This window comes from Mesoplodon bidens, assembly GCF_964165515.1.
Source record: "Mesoplodon bidens genome assembly, chromosome: 18".
Taxonomy (NCBI): domain Eukaryota; kingdom Metazoa; phylum Chordata; class Mammalia; order Artiodactyla; family Ziphiidae; genus Mesoplodon; species Mesoplodon bidens.
Window position 1 is genome coordinate 16,535,113 of NC_138175.1, and position 14,026 is coordinate 16,549,138.

At 50.5% G+C, this 14,026-nt stretch overlaps 1 protein-coding gene across 7 annotated transcripts in view; it reads right to left on the reverse strand.

The window, feature by feature from the left end:
* Positions 1 to 14,026, reverse strand: part of ZFHX3 (zinc finger homeobox 3) — a 257,266-nt gene that overhangs the window by 225,591 nt on the left and 17,649 nt on the right. The window contains exon 1 of one of the 7 annotated variants that reach the window (XM_081215223.1): positions 9,209 to 9,544. The exons of the other annotated variants lie outside the window; for them this stretch is intronic. The gene's annotated coding sequence lies outside the window, so the exon portion shown is untranslated. Of the gene's footprint in view, positions 1 to 9,208; positions 9,545 to 14,026 lie in introns of those variants that run through there. 7 annotated transcript variants of the gene reach the window in all.

Below are 14,026 nucleotides of genomic sequence, written 5' to 3' on the forward strand. Positions count from 1 at the left end.
TTCTCCCTTCACCCAACCAGCAAGAAGTGGCTGCAGAGAAATCCACGTAAGACACACTAGGAACCTCTGGACTGGACCCCGAGGCATGGGGACACAGAGACAAAACTCACTGGCACCGGCGTTCAGTGAGGCCAGAACAGCCAATGGGAGCCGTGGGCTGGTCACCCCCAAATGCCTCCCAGAATCCAGTTGCCCTGATTTGCAAGCTGATTATGGGGAGAAGAATCTGGGGTCTGAAGGCATCTAAATGACTTGGCCATGTAAAAACACTGAATCAAGCAGCTGTACGCTTTGCAGACCCACTCCACACAGTGTCCAGCTGTGCCTGATCCCAGCAGCTCTGAAATCACACGCCCCCCCTCCCCAGCCCCCCCACCAAGCCCAGGGGCACAGGGAGGCCCAGCCCCCTGCCCCGGGTACCACGGGGTCTCTCTACTCCCCGACGCAGCACCCTCCTGGCCTTCCCCCAGATCATCCCGCCCATCTCCTAAAGACGCTGCTCGGCCCTCTCCCTCATATGATTTCCTCATGTATCCATTTTAAGGAACCAACTTTTTTGTCAAGAGGAGGAGACAGTTCCCACATGTAGAAAACTCACACCCCAGGGAGGAATGAAGAGGGGGCCACTGAGCACTTGTTGACAGAAGACGCGGACAAGAGCGATTTGGAGAAGAAAACGTCTGGTCAGCTCTGGAAGTTAAACAAGAGCATCCCCCCCCATGGCTCCCCCGCCGGGCCCCCAAGGTGGGAGGGCCCCGGGAATAAGCCGGAGCTCCATTGTCGTTTGCGGGAGCTCCACCTCTGGGAATGGATTTGATGTCAAGTGTCAGCAAGTAAATTGCTATTGGCTTCTCAATAAGCAGCAGTAGTGAGCTAAGTGTTTCCCCGTATTGTGCGGGCTCTCACAGACTCAATACGGCAGTATTGACAGCACAATCACACAGTAATCCAGGCTCCACTAATACCTACACTTCCTCAATGAAAATACACTTTCCACTTGGACATCAGCCCATTAGCCTTGGGCTGGAATCGCCGGCCTCCCCCGTCCCCCAACCACCCCTGGGCCCTGGAACTGGCATCTCGCCCCCAAATGCCCCGGCCAATGCGAACAACCCAGCCAGCATATTGTCAGGGCCCAACCTAAAAGATAAACGGCCAGAGACCTACAGGAAAAGGCCTGCTCTCTCCATCTATAAATCACCAGTGGGAAGGAAAGAAAAGTGATCCAACTCTTTAAGGATAAAAATCTCAGCAGTCGCTGAGGAAAACTGATGTTCCCTTGCAAAGCAAAAGATGTTCACTCTGGGAAGATGCATGTCTTCAAGTTTTCAGAGAGACGAAGAAACTCAAACTTCACCCAACACAACGCAGGGATGAGACAAGCTCTAACTATCACGCCAGGTGCTAGGTTTCCAGAAGGCAAGTCCCCACATCCTAGCAGTCTTAGATAGATATACATGCTGAAGGGTCTGCTAATTTAATAATAAATACCGTGCAAACACAAGCTATTTTTCAAACGCATCTCTCACCAATTTTCATTTGACTTTCAGAACATCCTGGAGTACGCAAGAGACAAGATTTTATTACAGAGACCAATGAAACAGAGAAGTTAAGTGACTTACCTAAGGTCACACAGCTAGTTAGCAGTGGATTTGATATCAGAGGCTAGACTAGAGATTGGCAAACTTTTTTCCGTAAAGAGCTAGGTAAATACTTTCAGCTTTGTGGGCCGTTCAGTCTCTGCTGCAACTGCTCAGCTCTGTCACTGTAGCATGAAAGCCACCACAGACAACACGTAAACGAACAAGCTTGGCTGTTTGCCAAATGTTATTTATGGACACAAGTACAATTTTTGCATAATTTCATGTGTCATGAAATAACATTCTTTTTTGGACTCCCCTCACCATTTAAAAAGGTAAAAACCATTCTTAGCTTGAAGACCATACAAAAACAGGTGCTGGGTCAGATCTGGCCTGCAGGCTTATAGTTTGCCGATCCCAGCCCACTGGGAGACTTGTAAATATCTAGAATACCACAGGCAAAAAAGACCAATCATTCTCAGGCTCACTCCAACTGTAATAGTCTCGTCCAGTGAAACTGCTTGACCATCCGACACCAAACACAAACTCCGGCCCCCAAGTGTCCAACATCAACACAGCTGTGCACCCATAACACGCTGGCCGAGTCTTAAGACTTCTGTAGAAGCACTGCCTTTTAATGGGAATTTCTGCACAAATTTCAAAGTTAAGAAACTTTCCATAAACGCACAGGGCACGCCCAAGCCACTGCGGGAGTAATATGCTAACTGCAGAAGGCATTTATGTCCAAAACCAGCACACGTGTATTTAACAGTGTCGTTAAATACAGTGTTGGGGTGAGTGGACCCCCCAGCTCCCAGAAGGGGTTTCCGTCTCTCTGTGTTCAGTAAGAAGAAATGTGGCCAGAAAGGGGTTAAGGCCCTTCCAGGCTGTGATCTGATAAATGGCTGTGCAGAAAGCAGGTTCCCTCACTTTGAGATATGATGTCACTAACCTTTATTGATCCACTATCAGAGAACTTTGCTTATCTCTCTCCTGTGATATACTGCCCCTCCTGTGCTCAACTAGTGTTTAATACACTGCCGCTGCCCCGCACTCCTCATCCCTCAACAGCGTGGCGAGAGGCTGCCACGGGGGCCGATATTTTACAGCCAGGCCTCGCCAGCACAAAAGACTCCCTACCACGGTGGGGAAGGCACGTCCGCCTCCCACCTCCTTCCCCGCTGCCAGGTCCCAGGTGCACCATGACAGGGGGCCAGGGGAGGACAGGATGGAGCAGGGACCCTCTGAGCATCTCCCTTTTGCCTTTTTTAGAAGCGCAACTCCAATCCCTTCAAGCTCCAGCTTCTTTTCCTCCACTGTGAAAAGACAACTGTCAGCCCACCATGTTCAGGAGGCAGAATGGAAGCATCTCTAAGAAAACCTCCCACGAGAGAAACGAGCTCCCTGTTTTTCCCTTTCCACAGTCAAGACCTCAGTCTACCAGGAGCTGGAAAACACTGCCCATCGAGGTATGGGACAGTCATTCAAAAGGAATCACGCCAGGACCAAAGCCAGAGAACGTAGCCAGATGTGGCCAGGCAGGCTCAGATTCTGAAAGATGACAGGGTACCACAGCCCAGACAGCATGATCCCGGAGCCGCCACACGTGAGGTTTGGGGGCCTCCCTCCCTCCTCCCAACCCACAGCTGGACTGGGCGTGATGCACAGCTGGTGCCACCCCCAAGGGTGGGAGAACCAGCAAGTGCCAACAGGAGAAGACTGTTACACTGAAGGGCTGGCATCAACCTGCTCCCTTCCCCGCCACCAACCTCAGACGCCTCGGAAGGACTCGCAGCCTCAGCCAAGGCCCCACCTGTTGCCCCCGGAGAAGCCCGTGGACAAGACTTTGCGTCTCCCGCCCCATCCCTGCCAACAGGGGCCGTGGGCAGCCAGGGAGAGCCAGCATGCCCTTCCACTGCCCTGGGGCACCCAGAATTTGCCTAATTGAACATTAACAAGTTGTTACAATAAAGTTCCTCTATCCTGAGCTAGAAACCTTTTCGGCAACAACAACAGAAGTCTTGTTCCAAACCGCTCTCAAAGCCAGGCCTCAGCCTCGACAGGTGTGAACAAGATTTAAACACCTCCTACAATACAATGCAATCCAAACAAAGGGGAAAGTCAATCCCAACCTCCTGGGGTTTCTCCTTGTCTAACATCTTCTTCACTCACTCAGCCCAAGGGAGCCAAGTGAACGCGTGGAGAGGCTGTCTCCAGGCCAGGGCTTGGAGACCGAACCAGCCCTGAAGCAGGATCCTTTGCTGCCCCCCCACCCACCGCGGGCCACCAATCCAGTCACCCTCTGGCAGAAGGGGAGGCCATTAACGCCTCACACCCAGTTCCTGGGTCCCCAGGACCTCCAGGTGCACCTTCCATCCATCCCTAACTCAGCCAGCAGATGGACCAAGCTTCCCACACTACCTGACCCTAGCTCAGCACTCAGCTCTCCCACCTGAGAGGTAAGCAGAGGAAGAAGGCAGAGGGAAGACCCCCAGGCCCTAGGGTCTGAGCTGTTCTTTCTCCTAAAGGGGATCCGGGCACCTCCTAATGCGTCCTCCTGAAGAATGCTGGGGAAGAAATAGGACTCCAGGACTGGATTTATCATTAAAAATTTTTTGAGCGCCGCTCGGGGAAGAAACACATGAGAAGTGTGTGCTGAGGAGGAATTATCCCTGCCATTGATTTTTTGCTCCGGAGTATTAGAGAGAACACAGCACCTACCTGGAGATTTCCTCCCGAAGGCAACCACATAAACAGGACTTGAAAGCGCTTATCAGACAAATGATCTGCTCCCACCGCCATCGTGGAAAGTGGGCCCCCCAGGAGGGAACTCGAGGAGCCCCACTGTTCCAGGGCGGCTTCTTGAAGCAGTTGTTATTGTTACTTGACTTCAAATGAGTGAGTGAGAAGGCAGAGAGGGGAGTGGCAGAGGGGACACCATGGGTGAGAGTGACAACGGACACAAAGGAGGGAATTCTCTCTCCCCTGGGCCTCTCCTCCACTGAGAACGCAAAACGGCTACAGAACAAAACCCAAAAAAGCAGCAAGCACATCCGTGGGCCTCCAGCCATTCCTATTTTGGGCACCCCTCCTCTGTTCTTTTCCAAACTCTTGGGTATTTTTTAAAAGTGACAAACACTAATAATCCAGCTTTTGATCCTAACTCTCCTTCTCCCTCAGTGCCAAGAGGAAAGCTGTCGGCATTTTTTTTCAAGCGAGAGAGAGCCAGGAAACATGCCAGGGAGACCCCCCAATACCAGCTATTGTCAAGTTTTTCTACCTCCAAACTTGGGGCAAAGTCAAGGGTAAGAGTGACCTGCAGACTTGCGATAAAATGTCCGTGACCACCATGATGGAATTTGTTTTCCAGAAGTTTTTACTAAGGAAACTTGTAGCATGAAAACCGATCCCAGGCAAGGAGTTAAGTTGGCTCATTTTCCTCCGTGGTCCCCCTTCTCCTACCTGATAAGCAGGCAAGCGCCCCCAGGCCCGTGGAAGGACAGCGGCCCGCTCGCAACAACAACAAATAAAGGTTCAAAGGCTCAAGTCCCCTTTCCAGGTAGCTGGGAGGATGTAATTGGTGAGGCAGGAGATTAGAAATATCGGCAGCCTCTAAGTAAGACTTTAATTTACTGGCAAATCAATAGAGCCGGGGTTATATTGGCAAAGTGTCTACAGCTCTATTGACTCACGCAATGCCTCTTATCAATTTATCAGAAATCTGGAAGTCAGAAGATACTGTTTGAAGGGAAAAGAAGAAAAAAGAGAGAGAGACAGACAGGGAGTGACAAGAGCCCGAGCAGTTAGAAACTGGGGTCCCCAATGACGAACTTGGTACCTAGAGTTTTTACATCAACCTGTCTCCTGGAATGGAAGCCAGGATGATGTGATTTAGAGTTAACTTGACCCCCTAGATGGCCCCTCAGCCTTCTCACACGATTCCATTTTCCATGAACCTTGGATTCTGGGGAGCGGGAATCCTACCAAAGCAGAGGCCACTTGTCTATTTGTTTGTCTCAGCAAGGAGCTACTCCTCCCTTTGGGGTCAATGATCCTTGCCCAAGTTGCAGGCAATTCACACGCACCTGTTTTCTTTTTATTCTAGTGCCTCTCCGGCTCTGCCTTAGCCAGAATTCTTCATTTTAGCTTCTTTTTCACCAATCTATAAAAAGGATTTTCTTACGTAAAAGGGGTATCTATCCCAGCATCCCAACCCTCTCAAGGGGCCGCAAAGTATCTATCAGACTAACAATGGCACTTGGTCTCAAGAAGCATAAAGAAAACAGACTCAAGTTACATCAACCACCACACAAGGATATGCAAGTTTTCACGAATAATAATCTTCATTGGAAAGGGTTTTGAAATATTCCAGGTAGTGGACAAAAATGCCAGGGAAGAAAAAGGTAAACATTAACACTTCACCAAACCTAACTATCCACACCAATGAAGGCAGGACACAGGAAGACAGGAAGTTCCTGAGTATTTCTATCACATAACTCCAGGCGGCAGGTCTTGAAGAAAGAGAGGACTTGGAGTATTCCAGTTATCAGGATGCCAAAGGGAAGAGCGATTTTACTTGGTTTGGAGGAACCACGACCTGCTTTTGACAATCCATTTTGGCTCCTGCCACATACAACAAATTTCTGCTTAATTGCTGTTTTGCATTTCGTTGAGACATCAAGTAAACAGTACTTAAGTGTTTCCAGACAAAAACAATAACTCACTAATGACTAAGGCACTGCTAATTAAAATGCCCCTGTGATGGCGTGACTGGACTCAGCGCCACCGCAGGAACAGAACTGCCCGGGCCTTGAACGCATGAACCAGAACGCAAACGTACAAGGCGGGGATTGGGGGGGACGTTCTGCTCCTTCCTCTGTGGGTCACGAGGGCCCTCTGGTTGCAAAGAAGGGAGCCCCTTACTGGAACGGGGTGGGGCAGGGGGAGTAGAGTGGGAGAAGTCAGGAGTGGGGGAGTGAGGGTGCTGGGATTTCAGAAGGAATGCCAGCTCCCTAACAGAATGTATATTCTAGAACCCTGTGGGTAAAGTGACCTGGCATGACCCTCAAGACTTTGAGTTCCCATGATCTCCTGAAGAAAACAAAAATGTATGCGTCCCACCCCAGTAGGGGAGAAAATAAGATGTGTTAAACTGACCCGAAAGATCCTTCCCTAGAGACCACCCTTCTTACAGGGAGGAGTGTCCAAAAGCCTAAGTTCCCAACTATGCTTTAACTAAGAAAAAAGATTCAGAAAGAATGAAACAAAGATATACGACACCACCTGATTGGTGCGAAAGTATTACTTTAACCAAAGAGTCAACATTCACAAGTGCTTTTGACAAAGTAACGGGAACACAGAAAACTTCTCTTCCTCCCCAAATAAGAGATCAAAGTAACTCTAGACTTCCCCTTAACAGAAGCCCTTCTCTCTGCTCTCTTCAACATTCAGTCTTACAGATGGAGGCCTCCCAAAACCACTTTTTAAATCTCAGCATTCAAAACCAAAAAGAAAAGCAAAAGGAGGCACCCGGAGCCCTGGGTTTTGCAGAGGACCTTATCTTCCTCTGGGCAGGTTAAAGACCTGCTAGTTAGCAAGGGAGCGGGTGGGGACAGTCATTGAAACCGCAGGGGCCTAATACCCATTTGTATTCACACTCAGACCCTTTAGGGATATAAAATCGGAGAGGTTGAACTGTTTACATTCACCTAATGCTCGAGTAAACAGATCAGGGCCCGAGTGCAGGGGTTTCCGGGCGGCTGTGACCAGACCCCCTTCTGTGCGGGGTAGCAGGATGGGGGGAGGGGGGAGGGGAAGGCGGCTGCCACGGCACTTCTGTCACTCCTCCTGGACTGAAGACCGGTGGGGGCCAGGCTCCCCTTCCCACCACACCACCCCTGTTCCTCCCCACCCCCAGGCCCGCGCCCTCCTTGACCCCGTGCGGCCTCACTTTGATTCCACCCACTGAGGCCATAAAAGCTTCCAGAAAAGTACAGGGCGCCCCTTGCTCAGGAGTGCCAACGGGCACAGAGGAGGAGGGGGCTGGCTGACTTGCCCCGGTCGGGCCCAGCAGAGCATTTTAAACCACAAGGCCAAGACAGGGAGCAGCCCCTCCCTGGAGAGGGTATCGTGGCCACCAGACGTCACCTTGCCCCCCCTCCCCCAGGCCTGCCAGTGCCTCCACACCACCCACCGTGGCCCTGGAGGGAGGAGGTCGGAAAAGGAAAGGCCTTGCCAAGAGCGCATGGGGAAAGGGGTTAAACACCCAGCATCAGACCAAGGAACAAACTTCCGACTCCCCCAGGCGCCCAGTCGGGGGTGGTGTCCCTCAACAATTACTGCTACCCAAGAACGACATCTTAGAAAAGACCCTCCCACACACACACACAGCTTCCCGCGTCGTCGGGTTGTGGCAGAAGTGAACCAGGAGCTGTCTGATGTCCCGGCATGAGGCCTGACCATATCTACTAAAACACGAACAGTTTCAACTTGACTAGGAGTAAAAGGGGGGGGCGGTCCTGGCACTCCTTTTAAATGCAGATTTGAACTTTTCACCCAGGGTCAGACCGCTGCACTCCTCCAGCCCCAGCAGAGGCCGGCGCCGGGGCCACACAACCTCACACTTTCACAGGTTTTTTCCTGCCTGCACAGGAGGCCGGCCCGTTGAGGGAATTAGATACCTCCTTCCCTAAAACCCCAAACCCACACCCGCCTCTCAGCTTACCAGGGGCACACCTCCCACCGTCCTCCCGGAGGAGGGCCTCGGATTGGCCGAGGCTGGCTGTGTGCCCTGGGCACAGCGATGGTGAAGGAAGATTGTTCTTATCACATGCATCGACTAAGGAACGCTGAGATCAATAGTGAGAAAACCCCAGCACTTAGCCGCCGCTCAGCAAGAAGGCGCATCCTCTGTGGGACAGGTTTACAGCTGCGCTCTCTGCCAGCAGAAGCCGGGCGAAAGCCATCCTTGCTGTTTTACTCATCAGGGCTGTAATGTCAGTAGGACTTAAATCCTCCAACTTTGAGAAGAAGTCCCTTCAGGAGCGAACAGGAGAAACGTACGAACAGCCTTAAAAAAAAAAAAAAGTCTAGGGTGGGGCTTCGTGGCTCAGTCATATCCCTTCCCTTATCCTCACGTGCAAGGCGGTTTCTGATTTTGCCTTATCACCCTTCGCCTCCCTCTTTCTCTACCTCCAACTAGAGACGACCACTGGCCCTGGAGAGTGAAAGAGGGCTCCACTGTGTGGCATCAAGATAATGTGAAAAATCAGAAATTCAAATCAACACTAAGGGAAGAAGAGAAGGGGTCTTTTGTTGGGATTGGGGACCAGCAACAGCAGCGCCTAGGCAGCACGGGAGCCTCCAAAAGACAGGCCCCTCCAAGCAACACACCACATCAGCCCAGGTCAACCAACCAGGAAGCCTGTGTGGTGTCAGAGAGGACAGTGCACTGATTACCCACACGTCCAAGGTCCCCGTCCTACTACAGACTAGTAAGCCACCACGGACAGGGTGAAATGGATGGTTTCCAGAAGCTCCGTGCAGCCATGCCACTCTGAGGGCACAAAAAAAGCAAGGGGTGACGCATAAAGCAATAAGACTGTTGTCATAAACCCACCAGAACTCACACAAATGAAGGCTGTCCTGCCCTCTCCCACAGGGCTGGGACCACTTGCTGCCACTCTGCTGTTCTTTCTTTGGAATGGCCTTCAAAGCCAGGTGGATACTTCCTCCTCCCACCTGCGTGTCAAGAAACAGCTTAAAAAACACTTGCACAGCAGCATCACATGTTTTGCCTCCTAACAATCCCATAAGGATGTCAGCAGACTTGGGTGATTTTTACAGAAAAAACAGTGTAGATGCAGCCTGTACCCCTGAACTCCAGTAAATGGAAGCAGCTGGTCACAAGAGATGGTGGGTGACCCAGCTCCATCAATCGAATGCCTCAGAAGAGCCCGGGGCAGCATCCTGAAATGCCAGCCCTGCCCTGTCGATAGGCAGCCACTAGCCCCTCAGGCATGCTGAGCCGGGGAAAGGGGGCTAGTCCGAAATGAGATATGCTGTAAGTATAAAATACATGTGGGATTTTTTTTAAGGATGCAAAGTGTCTCATTCATAGTTTTCTTTATATTGATTACATGGTAAAATGATAACATTTCAGATATAGTGGGCTACAGAAAGTATAAATAAAATTAATGTCACCGGTTTCTTTTTAATATTTTAATGTGTATACTAGAAAATTTTAAATTATATATGTAACTCCTGTATTGTATTTCTATTGGATGGTGCTATTCTAGAAACTCAGTCTGTCTTTCAACTTCAAACTCAGCCAGGAGTGAAATGTTCTTGAATAGGACTGAGACAGAACTTTCTTGTCGATTTTGAACATCCCCCGCCCAAAGCTACAACGTACAGACTCCCAAGTGAGTCTAACTGTAATCATGCTGAAAAATCTTAGTATCCAAATCACTTACACTTGCAATTTGGCGATGGGTTGGGGGAGGGGGAGGCAGAAGGTCAGATGTGCATCAGAAGCTGCACAAGGCCAGGGGAGTGACACACCCTCTTTCAAAATGTTATCAATTACGTCGGAGACCAATCATCTGATTTGAAAAATAATAAAAAGTTGTTTATTGTGGTTTAATCCAAGGCTTGCCTCCTCCTCCAGCTGGATTTCTCACTATGGAGAGCAGAGTTCTCTCTTTCAACTGCCCCTCCCATAAAATGTGCCCAGCAGGAGGCTGGTACCCAGCCGCACCCCACCCTCACGTGCTCACACTATAAAATGGGACGGGAAGGGAGCAAGGGGCAGAGGACACAGACATGGCCCCTCTCCTATGAGACAGCGCCCATCCCACCACGAGGGATCACAGGCCAGTCTCATTTCTCCATGTAAATGCACTTTTTAGCCACCTCCTCAAAGAAGAAAAGCTGCACAGATGCGGAAGGCCCATCCTGGGGCACACAATTACAGCCATTTGCATTCCTCCAGCAGCAGGATTAGCACAGGAATGTGCTTTGCAGCTTTGTGGGGGGAAAAGGAGTTTAGGAAGAAAGGAATGGGGGGGGGCGCTTTTTCTCCCCAGTCTGTCCATCCAAAGCTCTGTGACACACTTCCATTTCTCTGAGAGTCAGAAAGTGGAAATAACTGCTGCTCAGGCTTTCTAAAGAGGGGGAAGGTTGAAACGCCCAGGGAGGGGGAGTGGGGGGGGGACGGCGTGTATTAGAACTGCCCCTCCTGGAGCTTTGATCCCCTCAGTCGCTAGGAGAAACCAACTTTTCTCCTTGGGTTAATCAAAACCAAATTACTCAGGAATGTGGCAGGACAGGTCTGAGCTTCCAGGTCCCTTTGTCTTTGAGGATTTAAAATGAAAAAATAAAAATTTTAAAGCAGATGGCAGTGGCTTACGGGACTGGTAACATGAAAAGTCTGAAGGAACCTTAGACCGCATCAACCACCCTCAGGAAAAAAAAAAAAAAGTTATCCACAAACCTACTCCAATCTACCAATCAAGAGGTTATTTTTGTAAATAGGTCCAAAACTCAGAAGAACTTCCTATTTTATCCTTATCGCCCCTCAGGAAAGAACCCCCCCCCAAAGAAACCTGTACCCAGTCAAAGCGCAAATAAGAAATAAGCAAGATTTTGCTGCAAATGCTGCAACCCGATGATACAATGCATCATGGGGAGCACAGTCCCCGTGAGCTCAAGATCATACATTTTCCAAGAACAAAGCTTGGGAGCAGTTTGCAAGGTCCTTCCTTGGGATACTGGGGTAGAAAGGAGAGCATCCAGTCGTGGGGACTTCATAAACTTTGGGATCTCTTTAAGTTCTAAGAAAGGGAGCGTTGGGGGAATGGCTCAGTGCAGGGATCCCATCGGGTGTGGGAAGATACCCCTGGAGCACCTGCTGTGCAGAAACGGCCAGGAAATCGCCACCCAAAGCCGCCCTGTTCACTAGCAAAGCGTGCCGGGGTGTGCTGGCCGGCCCAGTGACGCCGGCCCAGTAACTCTAGAGGCAACAGGAAAAGGCTGACTGACCTCAGAGATGAAAGAAACCTGGGGCTCGGGGCTATATTAAGGACTCCACACCTCCTGCCCCGGTCACGTCTTTGGCAGGCTTGTGTCACCGTGCAAGGGGTGGGCCTGCACTCCAGGCTACTGGAAACTCTACAGTGCAACGCTCAGGGGACGTTATTATTAAATAGGGACAGCAAGGAGTGACACGTCCCAAAGCACCCGGGAGCAGAAATGTGAACGGCTCTCTGTGTGTTAAAAAATGCCACTAAGCTTCACTGCAAAACCTGACCAGCCCCCACTGCCCTCCCCCCTCCAAAAAAAGATAAAATAAACAAACAGAGCACCACCAGTTAAGCTACAGAGCCTGGACTCAAAAGATAAAATGAGGCCAAGACACAGGCCTGACTACCGGCTCGCCATACATTGTAACTGGCCTCCCACCTATGGTTATCTGGGAGGTTGCACTAAAAGTAACTTTTAAAATACGCTTCACCTTCTCTTCAGGCCCAGTCAAACACACACATACATCACCCGTCTTAGATCTCTGCCATTAGTGTTCCATTTAGACTTTCCGAAACAAGGTCATCCCAGTAGGCCCTTCCCCTGTTTCCGGTCACAGCTGCGGACTTTCACCCCCTTCTCCAACAAAAGGGACCTTGTACACAAAATTAACCCGAACCATTAGTTTGTTCGGTGTGAGAGAGTACACTGAGCCCTCGGAATTAGTTATCCTCCTCCCAGGCCCGGCCCAGGGTGCTCCCCCACGGAGGCCGGGGGAGCTTCCCTAGAGATTAGAGGCCTCCACTCCACACAGCTGCATCTGTGCAGCCAAGGCCCTACACTGCAGAGAATAAACACAAAGCCTTTTTTTTTTAAGGAAAGAAAAAAACTTTCTCCCAGACTCAGGAACTGTAGAAAATGGTTTGATCCCACAGCTGGAAAGAGCATGAATCATCCTAGATATTGCTGAGCTGTCCAATATGGTGGCAACCACCAGAATGATCCTAGATAGGGCTGAGCTGTCCAATATGGTAGCCACTGCCCATACACTGCTCCTGAGCTCTGGAAACGGGGTGAGTCCCAACTGCTGAGCTGAGAATGTTGTGGGGATATTGTAGGTTGTGCAAAAGAAGACATTTTAAACTTCATTCTTCCTGTATCTTTTTACTTTTTATTAACGTGATGCCTGGAAAGTGTACAATTACATATGGGTTCTATTTCTACGGGCTGGTCCTCCAGGGGATGAAAATGTTACAACCTCAAACACCAGCCCATGACCATGCCCTAAAAGAAAAGAGTCTTAATTTTTAGATGCTAAAAAGACCATAAAATTAAGCAAATGGCAACATCTGATATCAGCTATGTCAAATCACTATCTCAGAGGATGCCTGACAAGTATGTCTAACTTGGAGGTGGGAGGAATCTGCCCTCTTTTTATCCAAGAGAAGCAAATGCAATGTCTATCCCAGTGGTTCTCAACCAGGGGGTGGGGGTGGGGGGCAATTCTGCCTCCCCAGGAGACAGTGGCAATTCCGGGAGACATTTTTGATTGGGAGTTGGGGGCAGCAGGGGCACTGCTGGCATGTGACCTGAAGAAGTGAGGGACACCCCCCAACAAAAAATTATCAAACCCAAATGTCAACGGTGCCCACACACAACCGGGCAAGGACTAGATGAGGTCCACGAAACCATACCTATAAATACTCAGATTTCCAGGGGCAGGGGGCTGGAGGGGGCATCCCTTTGAAAAATGGCTTCTCTGCAGGGCTCAGGATTGGGAACAGGTCTCAGTGGTATTCAAGATGTGGAAAAATGAAAGTAATGATAATAATGTTAAAACTATATTCACTTTCTCACCAGACTGAGGACTGAGTTTCAAGGGCTGAAAGGTCTGGGCAGCTGTGTTTCAGGCTACTCGGTAGAAAATGGGGTTTAAAAGCTCCGTGCAAAGTGAGCCTGACCCCGCACTGCGTGCAGAGTGACGCCTCTCGCGGAGGCTCCGAACTGGGCAAGCCACTGGCATGCCCAGTTCCCCAGCCCGGACCACAGAGGTTCCTGTGCTGGGCAGCAAAGCAGTGAGGGAGCTGTGAGCGGGCCTGCAGGGACAGGAAGGGGACAGGGCAGCGGACGGAGGAGGCCAAGACAGGAAGGGCTCCGGGACGAATGTGAACAGCCCCTTTCGCGGAGCCAGGCTGGGAGGCTGTGCAGGAAGGCGGGGGCGGGGGGGGGGCAAATGATAATTAACTCAGCAAGTTGATAGTATTTGCATATAAATGCCTCCACAAATCACGACAAACAAGCCAGGACAAGTCAGGCCTATTAGCATATACAAGCCAGCCCGGGAAGGCCTCTCTAGGTGGGTCATTGAGTGGGCTGCTCACTTCGAAGGCCGCCTGCCAGCTTGGGGGGGGGCAAAGGGGGGGCAC